The sequence below is a fragment of the Aegilops tauschii genome, chromosome 3 (assembly GCF_002575655.3).
Source record: "Aegilops tauschii subsp. strangulata cultivar AL8/78 chromosome 3, Aet v6.0, whole genome shotgun sequence".
NCBI classification, from domain to species: domain Eukaryota; kingdom Viridiplantae; phylum Streptophyta; class Magnoliopsida; order Poales; family Poaceae; genus Aegilops; species Aegilops tauschii.
Window position 1 is genome coordinate 288,420,556 of NC_053037.3, and position 25,080 is coordinate 288,445,635.

General features: G+C 42.6%; 1 long non-coding RNA gene across 8 annotated transcripts; it reads right to left on the minus strand.

Annotated features, from left to right (window-relative positions):
• Positions 1-19,546: 19,546 nt before the first annotated feature.
• LOC109770034 (uncharacterized) lies at positions 19,547-24,728 on the minus strand. Of its 8 annotated transcripts, none has more exons than XR_002234482.4 (5): positions 23,546-24,239; positions 22,936-23,141; positions 21,657-21,868; positions 21,412-21,533; positions 19,547-20,836 (listed from the first exon to the last, which is right to left on the minus strand). It is a non-coding gene; the product is annotated as an uncharacterized lncRNA (long non-coding RNA). The 8 variants fall into 8 exon arrangements; XR_012204929.1 differs by having other exon boundaries at positions 19,547-19,906; positions 20,773-20,836; positions 22,936-24,239; XR_012204927.1 differs by having other exon boundaries at positions 21,657-22,101; positions 22,936-24,728.
• Positions 24,729-25,080: the final 352 nt, after the last annotated feature.

Sequence of the window (25,080 nt, forward strand, 5' to 3'; positions counted from 1 at the left end):
GAGGATGGAGGAAAAGGGATGTGAGGATGAATGCCTCCGCTCCTCCCCCGCCCCTCCTTTTATGGGCGGAACGAGGAAGGGAGCTTATCCCGCGACGAGTAACCGCCACCCTCCTCCACCAATCCAAGAAGATCGGGCCCCTGCCTTGATGCTCTCCCGCGCCACACGCCTCCGTTACCTACCCCACTTGATGCATGCAACATACGTGGCCGAGGATAAGGGCATGGTGGGAAGAGTGAATTGGCAGTTACTCGCCCGTGCGTTAAAGTCATTCACGGGCCATTACAAGAGCGGCCCCACCATGATTGGCTTTACGCGACGCGCGGAAGAACCGGAAACTGGCCCTGACTCAAGTTAATGAGGAAGCAAAGAAGATCTAAAGGGGCCAGCCACTTCTACGCCCCTGCCTGTGCACTGGTTAGGGCCTACCCCAACGACGCCCGGCAGAGCGTTCGGGCCAGGCTCGGGGGCTCCTATCGGTGCAACAAACCCTGGGTCCATTGCCCAGACTGTGCACATGCCGAAGAGTGAGATTACAATACCAAGATCAGATCAAGGCACGAAGGATCAGTTCTCTAAAGGACCAACGTGCAGATCAAGAAGACCAAGATTAACCAGAGAGACAAAATACTACTACGGAAAGGACCTCCCTTGCCGGGCGGGCGAGCCTGGCGAGGACGGGGTTACCCCCGGAAGCAGGTCTCCAGATCGTCCCGGCAAGCCTGCCGGGGCTTGCGGAGGCCAACCACTCCATCGCTCCACCTCACGAGCAATGCAAGTCATCGATCAGTGAAGTGTCAAGCCGTAAAGTGACTAAGTGGCTTCTATTTGCCACATGGCAGCCACTTCCTTCAGAAAATACCTCCAAGCGACACCCATCCTGAGACGTGTCAAGCAAGCAGGCGCGAAGCTGGCAAAACAGCCCGGCAGGGCCTGCCGGGCAAGCTGTGATGTGACATTGAGCAGTGCATTTAATGCGCTTTGTCAGCCTGCAAAGTTAGGTATGATAGCACTGTTTGCTATATAATCTGTATGTAAAGACTGATTTACCACTGTGGTGACCCCTTGATCTATAAAAGGAGGCCCATGGCAACCGTAGAAAGGATTCGGACCACCTCACACTCATACGCGCGTAGCCCCTCTCGCCCCGAGGCAACCCTGCCGGGCAAGAGCGCTGCACGTCTCCACCACTTTTCCACCATCAATCCATCAAAGCAGGAGTAGGGTTTTACGCCTCGCGGCGGCCCAAACCTGGGTAAAACTGCCCGTGTGATCTCTGTCGTGTTATGTTACGCTTCTCCGCTCTTTGTGCAACGTGCCCATCCCCCCGCCGAACCAAAAGGGGATCTTGGTCCCATAGGTGGCCGTGGTTTCCCACGACACAATGCTATCATACCTAACTCTGGCAGTTAGGACAAAATGCATTAAATGCACTACTAGGTGTTGTGCTGAGGGTGATGCCTGGCAAGCCTGCCGTGCCGCTTATTCATCTTCTGCTTATCTGTTTGACACACCTCTGGACGGGTGTCATGTGAGATCTATCTTCTAATCACCTGGAGGCTTGACACCGCATTGATAAGTGATTTGCGTTGTGGTGCAGTGGAGCGGTGTAGCGGTGGTGCCTTGGCGGGAATCCTCGCCTTTGGCGGACCCGGCAAGCCTGCCGGGGAAACCTTGGACTTGTCCCTGGGGTGGCCTCGACCCAGCCAGGCTCTCTTTCCCGGCAAGGGAGGCCTTCCCAAGGTGATGCTCTCCTGTCTTGTTTGACTTGGTCTTCTTGATCCGCTCCTTGATCTCACGAAGAGCGGTTCCTCTGGCTTGGTTTTGCTTTGCATGTTGGTGTAGCCACTCCTTCATCAAGCCCTGGCTGACGGGGCGGGGGCTCCTCGTCTGTGCATAGGTCAGGGGGAACAGACACCCCTGTTTGTGTACCTCGACAGCTACACGCCAAGGAAGTCCGCGGGCCCAACATCGTCCTTGGTGTGATTTTCCAGCAAAATTTCCCAGGGTTTGTCACGTTGCCTGGTAAGGGTCAGCTTCCACAGCTAGGATTGAGCTGGGAGCACTACTTGGCTGCCCAAGCCCCGTCGGAGCAAATGATCGACGGTGTCTTGTGCCACACGAGGGCCGAGATGGTGATCAGAACCTTTTGGGTAATTTCTCCTTTACACAATTAAAAATTAACAATAGCTAGTTATTGTACTAATCAGTGTTGTCTCATTTGATTGCATACTTTCTACAGGTGTCAGGAGGGATACGAGGAGGAGGCGGCAAAGGTTTTCAATAACGAGTGCAAGCGCCTACAACAAAACTGACGACACAAAGGCTCCGCCACAGGCCGTTCGAGACTACTACGCCAAGCGTGGTATTAAGAAGGACAAGCCGTCATGCCGTGCTAAGTTTCTGAAGAAGGAGCAGTGCATGAAGGTAATTACCTATTCTTAAGGCATTGTACTTAGTTTCCTTGATTTGATTCGTAGGCCTAGCACTCAAATTTTCTCTTTACTAACTTAGGTGCCCCCGAGATGGTGTGCGGATAAGATGGAATGTTGGGAGGCGTTGGTAGATGACTGGTGCACAGGACGCTGGCGAGCCGTCCACGACAATGCCAAGGACCGGCGTGCCCAAATGGTTGGTGTGCCACACCATCAAGGCAACACCAACTTATATCAGTTCGGGCGGAACTGGGTATGTGGTTTGCTTCATGATTCATGCAATTCATTCTTCATGCTAGCTTGAGCCCTTTACTAATACTTTGTTCCTCTCTTTTAGGCGCGACACAATAACACGGAGGTGCCTGAGGTGTACGACCTCTATGCCATGGCCTATACTGCCTCGTACAAGAAGGTCAAGGCATTCTTTGAGTCTGACCTCGATCATCCAGAGAATTTCACCAACATCTCCTCCCACCACAAGCTCGTGAGGTACAACCAGGAGGGGAAGGCGAGGAAAGGGAGGACTTTAACCCGAGCCACCATCCCTTTGATCTAGAGCTGGTGATGATATCTGGTGGCGGGAGGCCCCATGGCTCATTAGCCATTGGAGATGGACTAATACGTTGTCCTCTCACTCTCCGAGAGATCAAGGCGCGCCAAACAAGCTCCTGTCTTGAGATAAGGACTCATCCACGGCCAGTCGATCTTGCCATCGAGGTTAGTTATACGGACTCAAATATGTTTCCTCCATTACATTGTGTGTGTGGTCATCGATGATTATAATGCTAACTAGGAGTGGTGTTGTAGGCTGCTCTTTAGAAAGAGAGAGAGATGACCCGGGCGCTTCTGGAGGAGAGGGACCAGGTGGCGGCGGAAAAGGAACTACTGGCGGAGGAGAAGACGACTAGGTTGTTGGAGGAGGATAGGGCATGTAATGACGCAGCTCACCGGGCCATTTACGAGCTCATCGTGGTAAGTTTCTTCTGCATATTAGCCAAATCATGCACGTAATGTTAGTTCCATTACTAACTAATATGACTGACTCACCAAAACCAAATGTGCAGTCTATGTGTGAGAAGACTGGTCAGGCCCCTCCGCTGATGCCGGTCATTACTAGAGCGGGAACGGTGAGTTTCATTTGAATGGTCATTGTTTACTAGTCAACATTTGAGTGTCATCATGCTAACGAGACTTTGCAAATGATCTTTGGTGCAGCATAACTTCGGAGCCGCATCGCACACCCTTCTCCAGGTGAACTCGGCCCCCAGAACCCCGGTGCTTGACCTCCGGTAAGTTTTCTCTAGGGTTTTGCTTAACAAATGCATACTTAGCTTCGTTCATGCTTGTTAGCCCTATTATGCCATATACTTAGCTTATTTCCCCAAAAAAGACATACTTAGCTAATTATCCTCCAAAATGACATAATTAGCTTACTTAGTTCATTTATGACATAATTAGCTTATTCATTTCAAAAATGGCATAATAACCTTGGTTAGCTCATAAATGTCATATACTTAGCTAATTTTCCTCCAAAATGGCATAATTACCTAAGTTAGATAAAAAATGGCCTATACTTACCTAAGTTGGCTAAAAAATGGTATAATTACCTAGTTTAGCACAAAAATGACCTATACTTACCTGATTTTCCTTTAAATTGACATAATAAGCTTAGTTAGCTAAAAATGGCATAATTACCTAAGTTAGCTCTAAAATGACACAAATAAGGAATAAGAAGAAAAACAAGGAAGAGGAGAAAAAGAAAGAATAGAAGCAGAAAGAGAAGAAAAACAAAGAATAAAAGAAGAAGAATGAGAAGGAAAAGGATAAAAAGATAGAAGAGAAGAAAGATGAGAAAAGGAGAGAAGAAGAAGAAGAAAATATATTCTTATTCTTCCTTTTTCTCTTCTTTATTTTTCTCCATCTTATACTCCTTATTCTTCTTCTTCTTCTTCTTCTTTCTTTCTTTCTTTCTCATTTATGACATAATTAGCTTATCCATTTCAAAAATCGCATAATAACCTTGGTTAGCTCATAAATGTCATATACATAGCTTATTTTCCTCCAAAATTACATAATAAGCTTACTTAGCTCCAAAATGACCTATTTTACCTAAGTTAGCTCTAAAATGACCTATACTTAGCTTTGTTTCCTCCAAAATGACATAATAAGCTTAGTTAACTCAAAAATGGCATAATTACCTAGGTTAGCTCAATAATGACCTATACTCAGCTTACTTATTAAAAAATGGCATAATTAGCTTACTTAGGTAAAAATGGCATAATAACCTTGGTAACCTCGCAAATATCATATACTTAGCTTATTTTCCTCCAAAATGACACAATAAGCTTAGTTATGTCAAAAATGGCATATTTACCTAGGTTAGCTCTAAAATGCATGACACAAATAAGCAATAAGAAAAAGAAAAACAAGAGGAGAAAAAGAAAGAGAAAAACTCTTCTTCTTCTTCTAACTTAATTATTTCCCATTTTGCAGATTTGATTCAATTCACAGAAGCTTGCATTGATGGAGTGCTTGTGTTTACTTTTTGTTTTGATTTTGTATCGATGAACAATGTGAAACTTGCTACCTATGGATGAAACTATGTATGTATGGATGAAACTATTATAATATGGTGAAACTTACACATATGTTTTGATTTGGTATATCTGTTGGATGATCATATCCATATGGCAGGGATATAGTTTCTTATGTGTTGGATATCATATATTTGCTGTGAAACTTGCACATATTGTTTGCCCTTATATATATATATATATATATATATATATATATATAGACACACACACACACACACACACATACATACATAAACACTATCCTGATCCCAACCTGAACTTCCCTCTGTAGGAACCCGACCTTCGGGCTATCTTCCCAACCGTGTCTCCCCGCGCGAATTTTTCTGGTCAGTCGTGTTCTATGTGATGTAACAGTAATCTGCAAAGGGTTTTTAGCAACTAAATGCCCGTTTTAAATAGGAACCTCCCTCATTGGCGGATTTGCTCTCTGGTCGTGATGAAACATGCCTCTGTTGCAATTTTAATGCCTGAGTTGTTCGACGTGAACTTCCCCTAGTGCTAGGTTGAACTTCCGCAAACATTGCCCAAATGGGGCTTGCGATATACCATTGGAAAGCTATGGACACGAGTATCATGACCCAAGTTAAATTTTTGGCAAATGTAAGCGGTTTAAGAGCAGTTTTGAAAACAATTTTTTCTTCATACAAAAAACTTGAATCGTATTTTCGATCGCATTTCTAAACCGTTTATGGGAATAAGGAAAATAATATGTCATTGTGAAGCTGCTGCAGAACCGCTCCTTCCACATGTTGAAAGTTTTCTCTAATTCCCTATGGTTATAGAGTAATTTGAAAAATCGTAAATTTCGCAAAGCAAACAGCCGAGTTTGTATTTTCGACGCCACTTCTAAACGGCTAATCCAATTGAGGAAAATGATATGGCGTTGGAAAGCTTATGAAAATGCGCTACTTTTCTATGTTGAAAGTTTTTTTCTAATTTTTAACGGTTTAAAAGTAATTTAGAAAACGGTACAAGTTCCACCGAGTTCGTATTTTCGAGCTAATTTTTTAACCGTACGTCCAAATACAGCAAATGATATGGCGTTGGAAAGCTTGGGGAAATGCAAAACTTTTCGGCATCTATTGTTTCTCCCAATTCCTTACGGTTTTAAGTCAATTTTGAAAATAGCTAAAAACATTTTTGGCTGTAATTTCTACAAACTTTATCGGAATGGGGCAAATAATATGCCGTTGAAAAGCTACAGAAAATGCGAAACTTATTCATGTAGATGGTTTTCTCTGATTCCTAGCCGTTTTCAAGTAATTTTGAAAACAGAGAGATCATGCGTCCTGCCTTTATCGTGAAACAGATTCTTTGAAAATGCACCGCGTGAAGAACTTGAACTTCTCAGCATGTCTACTTGAACTTCACTCTATTTTTCACGTGCTTTTTTTGCTCATAGCTCTCCATCCACTCACCAGAATTGAGCAAGTGATATACCGATGGAAAGCTGCTATAAACTCGCAACTTTCCCGTGTTGATCATTTTTTCATTCTCGCGACGATTTTAAAAGTGTTTCATCTAAAATTCATTCAATGTAGTAGTTGAACTTCCTGCTATTTTCACGTTGAACTTATGTGATGTATTTTCATTTGTAATTGTCTCATACATTCGTCAGTGTTACACAAATGATATTCCTTTTGTACAAACCTCTCTCACAATATTTTTTTAACTTTCTCCAACCGAGGACTTGAACTTATAACAACAAAAAAATTGGACTTTGCCTTTTAATTCATTTTTCTCATATTAAACACACACCATGTCGTACATGAACTTTTTCCATTTTTATAATTTGAATTTTTTATTCTCTTTTTGAAATCAAATTGCTCCCAAATAATAACTGAACTTCTTTGTGGATTGAGATAATTATTTTAAAAGGCAAAAAAACAATTTCTTTTTTGTGTTTTCCGAACATGGAAATACAAGGTGATCCTCTCTCACAAGAATTTTTGAACTTCCCTGGATAGAGCACTTGAACTTCTTTCAACAAACCTTTTAAGCTTTTATTTTTCTATACTTTTATTCTCACATGAAATGCATTCCTTGCAGTACTTGAACTTCTCGTTGTTTTCACTATGAACTTCTTTCAACAGATAATAATTTTTTGAATACATAAAAACGTGTTTTAAATGGTATACATGAAAATTTTAAACCGTTCGTCGAAATGTGGCACATAATATACCGGTGGAAAGCTTATGAATAGCGGTAAGTTTTTCATGTAGATAGGTGTTACAATTTCGATGTCGTTTGAGAGCAGTTTTTAAAATGGCAAAAACAACCTTTGCCTTTTTTTGACATGTAAATGAACGACGGACGTCTCGCACATGAATTTTGAACTATGCTAGGAGGAGCACGTGAACTTCTTGCAACAGATCTTTTCTGCTTTTAGTTTTCTATTCTTATATTCTTATCTGAAACGCATTTCGTGTAGTAGGTGAACTTCCCGCTATTTTCACCTTGAACTTCTATCACGTATTTTTGTTCAACCTCTCTCACAAGAATTTTTTAACTTTCTCCGGCCGTGGACTTGAACTTCTAACAACAAAGTTTTTGGACTTTGCCTTTTTAGTCAACCTTTTCTCATATGAAACACACACCATGTAGTACGTGAACTTCTGGCTGTTATCTATTTGAACTGCTCTCTGCTTTTTTCGCCGTAGCTCCTAAATCACTCATCAAAATTAAGCATGTAAACCCTACGTTTTTATAATCTCTGAAGTTCTTTATTTTTTAATTTGAACTTCTTAGCTTTATTATTATAAAAGAAAAAATGATTTTTAGTAAACATCATAAATTATTTTTTACGTTAATTCTGCATAGAAACAAGAAGAATCTGAGTTTGTTGTATACATCTAACTATTATGCTTTTTAATATGAAATCATTGATTTTCTTTGAAAATCCATTTGCACCAAAAAGAATTAAAATGCAAAAAATGACACTACCCTTTAGCAATGGAAAAAAATCCTCTTTGTGTATTTCCAGAAATTGGAAAAATTGGAGTTTTCTTAGTAAATGTCAAACTTCTTCGTTATTTCAGACCAAACTTCTTGGTTTATTCTTTAGTAACGGGAAAAATTCAAGTTTTTCTACTAAATATTGAACTGCTCCATTTTTTTGAAATTGAACTTCTTGGTTTATTATTTAGTAACAAGGAAAATATGGGTGCTTCATACACATTGAACTATTCTGTTTTTTACAAATTGAACTTCTTGGGTTTTTCAATTTAGACTTCTTGGTGTTATCCATTTGTAATGAAAAAAATCCTAGTTTTGTAATAAACATCGTACAACTTCTTTATTATTTCAAACCAAACTACTTGGTTCATTCGTTAGTAATGGAAAAAAATTATGAGAAAATCTGGATTTTTCATGGACAACAAACTTCACCATTTTTTAAATTCGAACTTCTTAGTTTTATTAGTTAATGAAAGGGAAAATCATTTTTTTATAAACATTGAACCACACCATTCTTTTAATTTGGACTTCTTATTTTTTTAGAATAGCAAAACATCATTTTTTATATATTCTTTTGAAATTTTCCGCTTTTTTATTTGATCCTCTTAGATTTTTTAACAAAGGGGAAATCCGTTTTTTATTTAGATTTTTGAAGTACATTTTTTTGAACTTCTTGCTCAATTTTTTTAACTTTGAGATTTTTTAAATATCAACATCCTCATAAGTTTTTGTAAACCTCTATTTTTTAGTGCAATCTAGTATCACACTATTCTCTCCAAATGTTGCAGGTTTATCCGAAACCAAATGAGCTTCAACCAAAATTATATCTACTTTTTTGTGCGTGCACCTATGATGTGTTTTTCGTAATTCCATGTTTTTTGCGTTTGTTTAGCAATGTTTTCTTCTAATGTGTTGTCGCTACTTCTCTTGTTAGCATGTCTGAACTTCTAGAATTATTTTAGAAATGGGGGAAACCCCTTTTTTATATAATCTTGTTAACTTGTTCTATTATTTTTAAGGGTTTTTTACATCTGTGCCCCTGGTTCCTTAGCCATACTCATTCATCCCCACGCTCTTAACTTTTGCTCACTTTTCCCTACTCCCTTGCCCGAAACCCTCAGAACTGGTCACAAACGGTGGATGTCATCGGGTCAGTGCTTTGACTGTTAACTCTGATGAGTGGGGCCGCGCTGACTGTGTCGCCCGTTGGACCTGATGAGAGGGGTCGTGGCAGACGGTGCCGCGGTTTGCCCGTTGGGCTGTGGTTAGACTTGGGTCGTGCGCACGCCGCAACAACAGAAGCCCGTTATGCATGCACGACATGTCCAGCTAGCCTGCATGCATGCACGTAGCTAGCCTACCTGCATGCGCCGCCGCCCGCCACCACGATGCGCTGACCGGCCTCTTTTTCACGCGAGCCGCCACGGACGCTGACCGGCCTCATTTTCACGCGAGCCGCCACGGACGCAGGGATGGTTGTTGTCGCTGGTTCGTATCATCTCCCATGCGTGTCTCCTAGATGTAGAGCATTGTTTCACACTTTTCGATCCACTCACATCTATTCAATGTGGCAATTAAAACCTGTTGGCAATTAAAGTGGCATATCGATCGACGTGGCTCGTTTGAGTAGCAAATCCAAAGCGCGGCCGGTGCCACTCCCCTTCCCTTCCCCTTTCCCTATTTAAACCACCACACCTCCACCTATTCTCCACACATCCATTTGCGCCGCCCCCTTCTCTTCTTCACCAAAACCCATAGCACTCTCAAAGCGAGGCGAGGATGTAGTACAACGGCCCCACCTTCGAGCTCCCACCGACCGTGCCGGAGAGACGGTATCCGGCCGGCGTCGTTGTGGAGAGGATGCTCCGCGTGTGGGCGTTCTCACGATGGAGGGGTGCAAGGGGGTTTGCCGAGTGGTTCCTCCGTGCGGGCTCGCCGGTGATGTTCCTACTGGATGAAGTGCGTCCAAACTCCAGGACTCCACCGATAGGGCTCACTGTCACCTTCAGCAATAGATTTGATGCCTACCACCTCCTCGGCAAAGTGTTTTGGTGTGGATGTGAATTCATCGCATTGACAACCCACAACATCTTCAAAAACTTCGACTGCATCTTCCCCACCCGGTGGTATGCACAGCCTCCCCTACTACATCGGCCAGGACGGCGTGGAGAGGGAGCAGTGAAGAGAAGGCGCAGTGAAGATGGTGGTGAAGTCCCGGTCTCGATCGTGAGCTTATCTTGCCCTAGGGTGTTAGGGTTTTTTATCTTTTATATATTTCTATCCTAATTATGTCGTTGATTGTACCATGAACTTTTAATCTCTGTCGTGTTATCCCCTCCCTAAGAACTTTGTTATGCTTGCTACCCTTAGTTGATTTTTTTTTAGAAACGCTACCCTTATTTGATATGTCATTGGTTATAAGTGCTTTTGCTTGCTATTTCTAACTTATTTGATGTGAGATAAATCGCTAGATGGATATGGTGCCATACACGAGCCCTTCTCCTAAATCAATCAATAATTGAGTATTCCTCAATGAAAACCAACAAGTTTTCGCCCATTTAGAGTAGGGTCAAGTTTTCGCACGCGCGGATAATGGAGTAGTTGAAGTGTCAAAAAGGAAACTAAAGCTAGAAAAATGAGCCATGTTGATGTTGAAAAGAAGAAGAAAAGCTAATTTTTTTGAATTGTTGGTGGCCCTATTCCGTATATTGTATGAACAAAAACAAGCTAATTTTTGAATAATTTGTGGACTATGCTATGGTTTAGGGTACATTATGTTTTATGTAAGAAGTATGCTATGGTTGATACTTTTTATGTTATGGATGTATGCTTGCTATGTGAGATATCGGTCGATGGATATGGTGCCGTAGCCGAGCTACTTCTTAATAAAAAAAACAAAAACAAAAAATCGTGTATACAATATTTTTTTCTTGCAACAAAAACTTGTTTATAATACCCGCATGTCAAAAAATGAACCCAAAAATGAAAGTGTTGTGTCGTAGGCTATATACATAAGGAAATTGCCATGATATGTACAAATAAATTTGACATGTGCAAGTCCAACAATAAATCGATTTACCATCATGCACTTTTTTTGTTCGGTATGGCAAACCATGGTAATAATCAAGGTTAAAAACAGAGCCAGCGCGTGGGCCTTCGACACTCAACGCGATGAGATGGCCCAACCAGAGCTTAGTTTCAATTTGGGCTCTAGAACTGCGTTTTTTTTTCTTCTGCGGTCGGTGTTATCTGACGAAACTGACGGGTACCCGAAACTGACAAGATCCACAAATTAAGCAACACAGAGCATAGAGCACATGATCCAAAAATTAAGCAACACAGAGCATAGAGCACATGATCCACAAATTTAAGCAAATCGTAGAGCACGTGATCCACAAATTAACCAAATCCTAGAGCACATGACACCACACTAATAACATCTCTAACGAGTGATGACCAGCAAGTAAGCAAATCCTAGAGCAACTACACAAAAATAAAAGGGATAAAATCCTAAAGCTATCAGATTCGCCTGCTTGTTCAATTGAATAATCTGCTTCAAGTTCTTGTTCATCTTCTTTATTTCCCCCTTCAGATCTGCATCCCCAACTGTCAGAGCAGCACTTTCAGAGACCAAATTCGTTGTTGCTGACGGCAGATTGAGCTCCCGGGTTGGGGACCCATTGAATTGAATCCGCTTAACGTACTCATCCAGCCATTCAAAATGTGTGCATTTCTTCACGATCTGAATCAAAAAAATGAACCCTAAATCCCAGATCGAAAAAGAATTAAAAGCAAATAGAAAAAGAAATCAGAGAAAAATCATGAGATCTAACCTGCCCCTCTGGCTTGCTCTCGCATTTCACGAACTCGCACCCATAGTTGCCATTCTTGACCTCCTTCGAAGTCAACCGGATCAGTGGCGCGCTGCGTGGGCAGTCGGGACATCACTCCATGGGAAGTGGACCATACTGGGTCCACAAGGGGCGGGAGGCTGAAGTGGAGCTCGACATATCGCCCAAAGTCGCCGGATAAGAAGCAGAGGAGTGGCTCCTCTCGTCGCCGGAGAAGAAGTAGCAGAGGAGGAGTGGCTCCTCTCGTCGCTGCAGAATAAGCACCAGAATAAAGGGGTACCCAAAAAAAGGGGAGGCATAACCAACAAGTCTCGCGGATCGCCCCACGATCCAACGATGCAGAGCCGTCCATGTGATCCAACGGCGCGGAGCCTAGTCGCAGCCTGCCCTCGGAATTACTTCTAGAAGACCACATCTGAGGGCTCTCGCTTGGCGCTAGGGTATGATCGGACGGCTGACGTTCGGAGCTAGGGTTAGGCGAAACCTCGCGGGGTTTAGAGGGGTTTTGAGCTAGTCAATGGGGTTTCAAAGGTTGTGACTGAGCATAAATAATTAAAAACAAATTGAAAAAATATGAAACCTTCGACGTTCGTCGTTTTATAGGACACACTAACGTGGAAAAATACTAAACTTGGTATACGTACATTTAGAGAGAAAAACCTAGCTAGCACGATCGAGGTAAAATGAGCACCATTAATTAAAAAAATCAAAAAAAATATAAAACCTGCGCACAATGTTGTATTGTGTGACATGTTACCAACCAAAAATCATAAACTTTGTCTATGGACATTTTCATGAAAAAACCTTCACACATATGAGCTATCATGTACAACGTTTCATAGAGACCAAGGAGAGGAGGTAGGGTTTCCCTTCGGTTTTTGATTTTAGAAAAAAAATCACCAAAGCTTGATTTCAAAGTGAATAAGAAGGATCTGAACTTAGTTTTCCATTTTCATATGGTAAACGTGGTTTTTACTCTAGCTTGGGGTTGTTTACCCTAGCTTGGGAGCTCATTTGGAGCACATTTCTCATGACTACAAGTTTTGTAGACGCAAAAGAGATCGGATTGATCACCCTAACGTTTATAATAGTTCAGCAAACTGTGCAACTCACACCACAGGGGAATGGATTGAAGTGTTGGTTCAAATTCAAAGTTTGCCTCAGTAGTTCAAATTCAACGTTTACATATAGAATTATTACACCTTACAAGTTTTTATGGTACTTCAAATTGACGGCAGAATCCTTATTACAAATCTTTAAAGTTCAAAGTTTATGACTTGCATTCAAGTTCAAATTCAAATCTTTGCCTTGCTCCTTGTGTTCCGGGATGGGTTAACCGTCTTGCTTCTGGTTTCCCTGGCTGGGATATTTTGTGCTTTTGAAAGCTTTGTCTTGTTGCTTCTGATCTTCACTTCTGGTGGTGGCGGTTTTGTTGAGCTTTGACTGATCGAGCAAGTGATGACTAGTTGACGGTCATCTGTGGGCTCACTAATCTTTAAAGGAACTTCAGACAAAATAACTTCCTCCTCTCTTATAGCTTCAAAACCTTCGTAAGCCATGGTTTCAAATTCCGCGTCAGATGATGGTTCAACCGAAGTTTCTTCCTCTCTAGGTCTTTTCTGTCTTGTGTCTCTAATTATCCTAGAGCTGGGTCAAATAGAAATAAGCTTAGCCATCGATAAAAAAGAGAACAAATGCAAAAAAATGGAAAGATTGCACACATACCAAGCTGCTACTTCAGTTGCTTCATTCTCTAAACTTGTTGCATTATCCTCTGCTGCTGCATTATCCTCTAAACTTGTTGCATTCTCCATTGCTGCTGCATTATCCTCTAAACTTGTTGCATTCTCCTCTGCATTTGCTGCTGCCCATTGTTCCTCTTCTCCAAATGATGCATAACTGGATTGGTACAAGCCTAGCAATATGCCCTAAGATACCACATCTTTTGCACTTACGCTGTTTTTTTACACGACCCTCTTCACCAGCTCTTATCATGTTTTTCCTTGGTCTTCCTGGTGGTCTAGTCAGTACAGGAGAATGGAGTTTGAACCCTGGGTCTACTTTGTTCCATTGGTCTTTTCCCAAGAGTGCATGCACATTTTCAGCATAAGCAACCCTAAATTTGGCAACAGAGAAATATTCAGAGCAATATTGATCAACTTCACCATCTTCACCTCCAATAACAGTCATGAGATGTAGGGCATGTATGCACGGCTTCCCGCAGATCTGCCATTGCCTACAGCTGCATTCATTGGTTGCAAGGTTCACTGGATATCTCCATTCCCTATTTTTACTGTTAGTGTATGTCACCTCAGCCTCGTATGTCGACGGTCGAATGCATTTCATTCTTAGTCCTCTTGCCTTGGCATGCAATGCCTTAATCAGAGATGGGAGCATAAGATGGCCAACATATTGTGTTTCTGCAATTCTTTTACGAAAAGCCATCTTTACCATGATCATCTGCCTGATCTTATCAAATGCTTGCCACAACAAAAGCCCTTTCACTGACTTGAACTTTGCATTGAAACACTCAGCGAGGTTATTGGTCACATAGTCTACTTTGCAGATTTCATTGAATTTGCTTCTTGACCACAGCTTTCCATGATGTTCATCCATGTACTCCTTCACCAAAGGATTATGAGCATACAACACTCTCAAATGGTGCTCATGCTTCCTCAAGCTGCATGTGTATGATGCTGGCCATAGATTCTCATCATAAACTTTGCCTTTGAATTTCTTTTTAAAATTCTGCGCTAGGTGTCGCATACATTCCCTATGTTCCACTCCAGGGAATACAATTTCTACTGCAGTTTCTAAACCCTTGCAAGCATCTGTGTGTATAACTAAACCTGAGGGTGTACCTATAATGTTGCACAACTGCTGCAGAAACCAAACCCAACTCTCCTCACTCTCTACCTCCAACACACCAAATGCAACTGGGAATAGCTAGTTGTGTCCATCAACTACAGAAGCTGCTGCTAGCTGGCCTCTCCATCTTCCATTCAAAGCAGTCGCATCGAAAGCCAAGTAGGGCCTACAACCATTCGGAAACCCCTGCCAGCAAGCCTTGAAACAAACAAAAGCCCTCCTGAAGCACTCCTTCTCTATTGCCTTCCCTTTAATTTGTACTTAACTGTATGCTTGTCAATCTCTACAACACTCCCTGGACTAGCCGTCTCCACTTCAGCTTTGAAGGTGTAAAGCAACTGAAAACTCCCATTCCATGGACCATTAATCCTATCAAGAGCCCTTTCCTTAGCATAGAAAATCTTCATGTATTGTACATTAATCTTGTACTTCTCAAATAGCTTTCCATGGAGTGCTATTGGACCAATTGTTGGTGTTTCCCTCACCCAATCCAAGATTGCATCTGCCACCCACCTAGTCTTTGCAAGCTTAGATTTGTCCTTTCCCCTCCCCCTTCAGGTGGGCAAGTGTGCCCGTGTGGGTTGCTTTTTATTTGAAACAAAATGAAAAATGATGTCAAATACAATTGAGAAACAGTACGCATGATCTGAATATAGAATGGATAAATAATCTGATAATAATATTCAGTTGTAATACCTGAATCAATTTGCTCTTTCGCATAGTGGATGCATGCAACCTCCACCTACACCTATCATAAGGGCAATGAACAGTGCATCTTCCTAGCTCACTCCTATCAACCTCATAAGAGTTTTCAGTGAGAATGCAATATGTAGTCACTGCATTACGACAGTCCACCATCGATTCGAATACGGTTCCTGGAGTAAGGTCAGGACTCTCCCTGTTCCACTCAATTGTTGGCATGTCCTCACCATCATATTCTTGTAAAACTAAGGAGTCGATGTTCTCCTCCCTCTCTTCATCATAAGTGTCATCAAATCTAGCACGGCTGCTAGGCTCCTCTGCATATTGATCTTCCACTGCCTGTTGACTGACTCTACCTACCAGTTCAGGGAATAGAATCTCATCCTCATCATCATGTCAAGGCACTTCCTCGTCAGGCTCTACATCTACTTCTACATCAGGTGCAGAAGGGAGAGGAGAAGTGGCAGAATTAGCGGCAGCCGACATGTTGTGGCTTTCAGAACCACTAGGTTTACTTGGTCTCGACCTACAAGGAGTGCGAGGACGCTCGCTATTAGCAGAGACAGATGATGTCTGAACACCCTTCGGGATACGTTGTTTGCGTGCCTGAAGCACACCGATATGGATTTTACCGAAACGGCTGTCAGCATTCAAACTAAATAGCAATCCCAGATACTCATCACAAGTTAATGGGAGAAATCTCTGCTCGGTACTGTCGAAATATCTCAGTTGAACAGCATCGACAGGGCTCCACAGATACTCACAACAGAGTGCCTCGCGGAAATCTCTGAACGAAACGCTGGTTTCTACCACTTTAGGATAGAAAAATCCAGAAATCACACACGGTTTAGTTCCACGCAGCTCGCTAGTTTCCATTCTAACCGCCAGCTGAAAAGCAAGTGCAGGATCAACCCTATTCGATTGAAATAAGATAAAGGGCACAGTTAGGCCGAAAAATTTCAGATAAATTGCGTTGATTCATGCCAACGGTGGTCAAATACAGCCTAATTTACGGATCTCCTAATCAATTTGAGAGGAAAACGATGCTTACCCAGGTGGAATCCATGAATTATCAGCCTCTGATTCGACCCAATCATCTCCACGGTCGATGGGCCGGATGGGGTGCCCCCCGACATCGCTTCCTAATCCTAGATGGGGAGAGAGGGTAGATGAGGCGGAGGCGGCACGACTGCAGCGGAGGCGGCAAGAGTGCAGCGGAGGCGGCAGTACGGCGGCAGAGGCAGCACGACGGCGGCGGAGGGGGCGGCGCGGAAGCGACTGGATCTGATTTAGGTTACCGTGAGTGTCAATTTCACGGCCTTACCACGTAATGGTCAAAATGTGGACTCCACCCTACGCGGCCCCACTAGTCAGAATTAACGGTCAAGCCATTGACCCGACGGCAACGGCCGTCCGCTGTTTTGGGCAAGGGAGTGGGGAAAAGTAAGCAAAAGTTAAGAGCGTAGGGATGAATGAGTAGAACTAACGAACCACGGGCACAGAAATAAAAATCCCTATTTTTAATGTGTTTATTTTTCCTCATTTTGAACTTCGGTAATTCCATCTTACTTTTGTGAACTTTTTGCGTTGTTACAGTGCTCTTTGAACTTCGGTAATTCCATCTTACTTTTGTGAACTTCATAAAAAAAATAAACTTTTACAACAAATCCCGTTGAAGACGCAGACATACATGCATGCATTATTTTCCTTTTTGCGTTGTTACAGTGCTCGCTCCACATGTCTCCTGGACAGTTCAATCAGTAAAAACGGTTAAGTTCAGTTAAGAGAAATTTTGTCAGCAGCAACGGTATCAATATGCAGGAGCATGTCCATGTCGGCTGCGTGCATGAGCAAATCGCAGGCAGCACATCCGAGAGACCTTGGGGACACGAGCGATCTAAGGAAGAGAAAGGAGCACGCACACATCAAACTGAAGCACATATACATCTAACTGAAGTTGGTTCAAAAAGACGGAAACATCAAACTAAATCTGTTGGCCAGGCTGAACTTCTCTCCCTTAGCCTTGGTCGGGATGCAGCAGGTGTGCGCGATGACAGAGGAAAGGGTCGTCGCGGCAATAGGGGGAGGTGGCTAGACTCGCGCGCGTGGGGTGCCGGCGGCAGAGGTGACCGGGGTGTGAGTGGGGTTGGGGTGGGGGCGTCAGCTCCGTTGGTCGGTGGCGTCACCGGATCCAAGCGCGCTGGCGATGGAGGAGTACCACCGTGAGGAGGAGGAGGAGGTGGCAGGCCCGATGGAGGCGCGTGGTGTCCTCCAGCGTCGGGGGTGCGGGGCAGCCGTAGACGACGCGCTTGGTTGGGGTGGGGATCCAGCAGCGTCGATTGGGGGAGGTGCGGGCGGCGCGAGGGTGGCGTCGCTGGTTGGGGGAGGTGCGGGCGGCGCGGTGGTAGTGGCGCCTGTTGGGGCGGGATGCGGGTGGCGCGGGGCCGGCGGCGCCGGTTGGGGCGGGGTGCGGGCGGCGTGGGGGCGGCGGGGTGCGGGTGGCACCGGTTAGGGGCGGCGGATCGATCAGGGTCGGGTGGTGCGGATCTGTCGGTGGAGGTGGGTGGGGCAGGAGGTGTGGAGACGGAGAGGATCAGCGCAGTTTTTGTATCGGTTTTTTTTACGGGTTCGGGAGAACCAGAACCTAATCGGGCCATATACAGGCCTGACATGATTCAAATAGTTATTCTGATCCCAGAATAGTGCTACCCTATATATATATATATATATATATATATATATAGATATCATGTATTTGCTGTGAAAATCTTGAATATAAGAAAAAACAGAATAAAAAGGAGCAATACAAGCACTTTGTCGTTTGCCACCGACGGCAAAGGGCACTTTGTCGTCTGCCACAGACAGCAAAAGGACACATGGCAGCAACATGTGCAACCTTGGAGCACCAGGCCTAACCCATTTGGTCATTATGTCGTCTGCTGACAGACCACAAAGATCTGCCAAGCAGATGGCAAAGACAGAGCAGTAGTGACGTGCAGCCACAGCCCTGCCGATGTCATACGACAAACGACAAATGGTTTGGTTGTTTGCTGTAAGCAGGCAGACGGCAAAGTCTGTCACTAGCCACCTAACGGGACTAGCAACTGTTTTTGCCGTCAACTATCTTTACCGTCAGCTTTACCAGGAAAGCGGGCGACAAACATCTTTGTCGTCCGCTGTCATTACGCAAACGGCAAACAATGTCATTACCGTGACTTTCAGTGCTGGAAGTGTTTGCCATTGGTGGCTGACGGCAAAGAGGTTTGCCGTCAGTGGCCGACAGGAAAGATGTTTGCCCTCGGTGGACCTATTCATTGCTGTCTGCTCTGGCAGATGGCAAAGTAGCTGATGCCTGTAACGCATGTGCACGTAGTTCAAATTTAAATTATGCACATAAATGCATAGAAAACTCGGTTAATGTATAAAAATGTCCAAGCAGACCCCGAAAAATCTCAAAAATTGACACAACACTCATGTTGTTCTATGTTGACCCTAGAAAAATTTGAAAGCAAGAAGAGTCGACGGATATCGTCTTGTCCACAAAGGTGGCACGTTCCCTATCGAAACCATCAGGCTTTGTTGTGAGAAGCTTATACCTAAACCTGCCCTAAATGGAATAATGTTTTTACCACGGCATGTTGATGCCGTTTCATGATATCATGTCAAGTTTCATGAAATTCATACGAATTTTCGATTTACTAGAACTTTAAAACCATGTATCTCAATGTTAGAGGCCGAGCGACTGTGTCAAGGTGTTTGACGTTCATTTTCATTTCCTATATGTGACCTAAGCATGCAACCAAGGACACACATTTGATTTTTCAACCCATTTTTATGCACTGGAGCATGTGCATGTAGTTCAAATTTGAATTATGCACATAAATGCCTAGAGAACTCAGTTAACATATAAAAATGTCCAAACGAACCCCAAAAATTCCAAAATTCAACACGACACTCATGTTGTTCTATGTTACACCAGAAAAAAAATTGAAAGCAAAAAGAGGCGATGAATATCGTTTTGTCCATAAAGGTGACACGTTTCCCTACCGTAACCATGAGGCTTCTTGTGAGAAGCTTATACCATAACCTGCCCCAAATGTGACAATATTTTTTACCCCAGCATGTTGATGCCATTCCATGATAGCATGCCAAGATTCATAAATTTCAGACGAGTTATGGATTTACTAGAATTACAAAAGCAAATACCTCAACGTTTGCCAGAGAGCCACGGTGCCGTGGTGTTTAAAATTCATCCCCATTTCTTGCATGGGACATAAGCATCAACCCAAAACATATTTGATCCTCTTATAGATTGCAAAAGTATATGTCTAAATCTCTAAAAATTCTCAACCAACTTATGTTTGTACTCTTCCTTGACTACAAACTGTCCTCCATCACCTCTTGCAAATCTCACACCCTCCAATCCTTGATGCACTAAATTGACTTTCACCATGACCATTTCTTTTCCCTCATCATCCCTGCTCGGATTAATAGGTGACTGAAAAGAAAATGATATAGGTACATCAAGCAATCAGATCAGGGCTACTGGCAATCCAGAAATGCCATGAGTCATACTGATATACATGAATAACCAAATGCCCGTGAGTTGCAACGGGCAGCATCTTTTTACCGTTGAAGTGCTCACCTTTTCTTCCTTTCTTCCTTCTCCCAACTAAATTTTTTTTCGGAGTGATATGTGTGCTTACTAAAATATGAAGAGCTAAAAACACATTTATCAAAGAACATTTCTACAACACATTCAGACATGAAAGTTATGGTATCTGGCATATTGGTAACAACACAATGATGATCCATACATGTGGGAACGTGGTTGTACTACCAATGTTTACCTGCAAAATCTCTCTCCCCATTCCTCCCTTGCTCCCTCCCACCCTCGATCATCCATACATTTGGGTAAAATATAATTTGGTCAAACCAAGAAATAAAATGAAAAACATTTTTACTTATACTAACAGACTATCTCGAGTTCCGTATTCATGCAACTCGTGAATTGCTAAAGTTTCATTATCTGCCCAGTAAAAAAAGAACCACTGACATATGATATTTCCTTGTCTATTATCTTTGTAAGGCCAATTCCCAAATTCCATCTGATAGTAATTTAAAAAATTCGATGCCTTGCGAATACTCGTATATATTTTCATTATGAATTATATGTGTCTCGAATTCCAGTTGCAAGTATGCAAATTGGTATCAAGGAGAACTTATACAGAAATTGGTGCAGGATAATCCTGAATTAAGAAAGCAGTTTGCTTCCAGTGTTCGGTGCAATCAATAAAGTATCACATTCAAGGAAAATCTGATACAGTGTGAATAAATCAATAAGTAAATCAATATGGTGCATACTCTAAAAGCACAGAGATCTTTGATGTCGTAGAAGTTATTAATCTTCTACTCGTTTCAGAAATCCCTACAGAAAAAAGGAGTACATTTCAAGCTCCAGGATGAACCAATAATATATTATGTGAAATACGTTCTTATCGGCAATAGATATTTTTTCAGATCAAAAAATAGTATCCAATCTTATAAGTCTATATTCTGAAACTCCTACGTAGGTGTTGATATGAGACTTTACCTTCTGAAATGGATCTAAACTGAGGGTAGTATTACTATCATCGACAGGAAAACTGAGGCAATTTATTTGCCCAACAAAATAACCATAAGTAAGGGCATACATCGGTGCGAGCATAAATATGATCATATACCCAGCACAAAACTATTTTCCCAATGAAATCACAACCCCAATCAAATAAAAGATCAGATGCTGATCCCTGATATCAAGAAGATATCCTATTCTTCATAGCTGCAATTGCTGACCATCGAAACTGGTGGGACTAACTATAGGCATGTAAAGTTCTAACACGTATTTTTTAGTGCAGCACCAAGTATGACTGAACTATCTTAAAAAATGGCTCTGCAGGATGCTAAGTTTACCAAACCAACATGCAAATGAAACATAAGGAAAGACTGCAGGGATGTATTTACCTTGATGATTATTGTGGCCTCTCATGGTTTTTGCTTTCTGATGATATAGCAGAATGTGGATATGTTGTTGCATCCAAGTGTTCACAAATTGAACGTGACTTTCCTCTGTTGATTCAGGTAACCTAGCAAAAAAAATCCTAAGCTCGGCCCTGAAAGTAAATTCCGTATTTCTGTGAAGTGGTTTAATTCAGCCGCTATAGCTACTCCAGTTATATATGCACGTGGGATTAGAAATGAAGACATACCAAGTGCCTGAATAGATTTGAACTGAAGCTAAATCAATTCACAATGCTTGATGGTTCCTAACGAAGTCCGTTCCAACATGCCCTGAATAATCATCTGGGATGACGAGCAAAAGTTCCAGAGTAGACGGACCATAATACCCTTCAACACTAATCTCCACGAGGGGCACAATATCTATAGACTTAACGTAAGATGCCATCTCTTGTCTCCATGCCTATAAAAACCCAATGTCGTCAAAATGTATAGTGAACAAACATACAAAAGGTATGGATGACTGAAGAAGAAGCAAAACATCTGCATTAAGAACTCAAAGCCAACAAAAGGAATCCACAAGATCAGACATCTACAATAAGTAGACTGGGGGGACATATATACCAGAGAGTTCTTCATGGAGCTGAAATCACTCACAAAAAGGAGGGAGATATGGAAATAGAAATTCTAATTAAGCTGCCAGATGGAAATAGAAATACATCAGAGACAGTCACTGGAAAAATCAAGGATCCTGATTTATATGCACGAACATTGGTGGCCTGACTTACAAGCATGAACACTGATTTAAATGTCACAATGACATAAATATCATACTGCTATTTTCTGTTGCTTATAAGATTACTAACAAAAAAATAGCTGCAAATTTTTTGTACCACTTTGAAGTTAACCCAACACAACTTGATCCATTGATAGGAAAAATAGAACTTGTCACCGAAAAAGTAGAGACAAAGATAACTACTGACTTCGTCGATATTGTTTAACATAGCATTTATGTCATTAGCTGTGTGAAGCTTTTAACTCCACACCTAAAGAATATGATAAGTGGCCGTTAACTCTAAGATCATAAGCTATACAAATTAGCTAATAAAGGATGAAATCAAAAATGTGTCCACCATAAACGTTTCCATATTTTACCCAAATTAAGAGCATGTTCTAAGATTGGTGGTACTCCTAAGGTAAGCCACCAGAGCCAGCATGAATGACGGCGAGATACGCAACCCAATAGGTGTACGTCCAGAATGACAATTCTTTGATCATTGGCAAAAGTAAATTTGAACAACCTACAAACTCTCTACTTCTTAATCAATGTCAACCGCATCGTCCATTGTTTAGCGGTTCGCCGAAATAATCCAAAGAACCATAGTTAACCAGTGAGTGTACATATATATAACTAAAGGCAACACACATATTATTCTAGCTCCAAAATCAGAGATAACATATAATTTCTAGACAAATCTCAGAAACAATATATAATTTGCAGTCATTAAACCTTTTGCATTAGACACTAACCATTGTTCCGGAACACACTTGCAAATAGCCATTCTGCACTGCAGAAATCTTGATCAAAAGGGGGGAAATACACCTGCAAACTATATCTGGGCAACGAATTATATATATCAAAGATTAACCTTAGCAAGAGTGTACCTGTCCTCAACTGGATACTGCTTATGAGCAGCTAAAGATGGATAATGCTTGCACTGGAGACCTTATATTGCCTAGTACGAGCACAAATATAAAAGAACTCATTCTCGAAAAAAAACAAATATAAAAGAATTAAGGCCTTAATATGTAATCTGCATTAGAGTAAATAATTTTCTATGCTGATGAGTTTCCAAATCATCTCTTAAACTGAAAACCTGGATGGCTGCAATGTTAAAACGGAGTAGCCTATGACTATGAGATGCTAAGCATGCCTTGCATCTGACCGAACTTCTCTATTCATACTACAGCCAAAAAATCATTTGCAGACGTGATAAGTTATGACCTTTGTCGGCAAGGAAACGACATCAAAATCTGTTGCTATAGACTGGGTTAAGTGGACAGAACAACAATACCAAATCTAAACCAAAATAAACTCTACCATCATAAAAAGGAATCCATTGCAAAAGCTGCTACAGACCTTGCTGTACGGTAGCAGCATTCAAACACCAAGATCGAGCACCTTCAGCGAGGGATCGGGATCCAAGGTGTAGTAGCTCTTCAGAACGCCATCTGCTCTGCCGCACGCACCCTCACTGCAGCCACCACGGCCTGCTCTCGGATATGCCGATGAAGGTGCTGGTGATGCCAAACATGCCGCCACCGGAGCCGACAGGCCGCATGTAGTAGCGCTGCCAGAAGGCCTCGACCTGTAGCCCAAGGCTTCAAGTCGCCGCCGCATTGAAGTCCTGTTGCCCTTGCTACCCAACATCATCTCCCTTTCTCATTTGACGCATTGAACTCGAGAGCAGTGGCTAGGAGACGGGCGTGGAATCAATGGGGACGAATTGTCGGGTGTCGTCGACTGCAGCGTGGAGGAAGATACGGGCGAGGTCGTTCGCGAGATACTCAGTGCGTGGGGAGGTAGCGTCATGGGGCGTGTGGGAGACGGCGTCAAGGAGGGAGGCCGCTAGCGGGGCGTCAATGTCGAGGGGAGAAGCCCCTTGCAGCAGGGTGCCGGTGGGGAGGCAGGGAGGCGACGTCCACGGCTGCCGGTGATCGGACCATGGGCGGCGGCATGAAGCGCTAACCCTAGCGCATCGCCTGGTCGAGAGAGAGAGATCGGTGTGGATACGGTGGGTGGGCTGGGACAACGCGCGTTTTCGGTTTTGCACAAAATAAACCGGCTGGGAAGTAGGCTCATGTACGAAAAAATCGGTGCTGGGGGCGGGGCTCACATAGGAAAAAGATCTATGGTGGGGCTGGCGACGTGGGATCGATGGGGAGGCTAACGAACGACGACCTAATTACTGAGGAGACATTAGCAGTAGAGATTGTTAGGAAAATATGAATCATTGCGTTAGGAAAGTTGAGATTTGGGATTAATTATCAGAAAACTGAATTTTATTGTTTGGTAACGTGCTATTGGTTCCTGCCGGTTTGTAACGTGGCTAGTTAGGAAAGGTGAAAGTGTTAGGAAAGTTTTTATTGGTAATGTGCTATCGGTTCCTGCCCGTTTATAACGTGTCTAGTTAGGAAACTTTGAAAAGGTTAGTAAAGTTTTTATTGTGAGGGTAAAAAAATTAACGTGAGTAGATATGGTGGTGGGATGTGAGACGAAGATAAACCCACGAAAATAAACCAGACGAAAATAAACCATGATACTATTCAACCAACTGAGACATTAGGAGTAGAGAATATATTGAGGAATGATAATGATTGGACTCTTCCTGAACCACCGCCCAAGCCAACTCCAAAAGAAGAGAGGAATTCTATTTCTCATTCTTCATTTTCGAAATATGTACCTGTTTTTGAATTTGGTTTAGAAATTTCAAAACGTTTAGAATTTTAAATTTTGTTTCACACTTATTAATTTTTTTCAAAAATTCAAAAAAAAATGAAGACTGAGAAACAGGTAATATGACTCAAATCCTTTTGAGCCGGAGCAGGACGATGTTGGTTGCCATTGCCTCCATTTCTAGACTTGAAATTGTCGTTATTGTGGCGGTTGTTCCC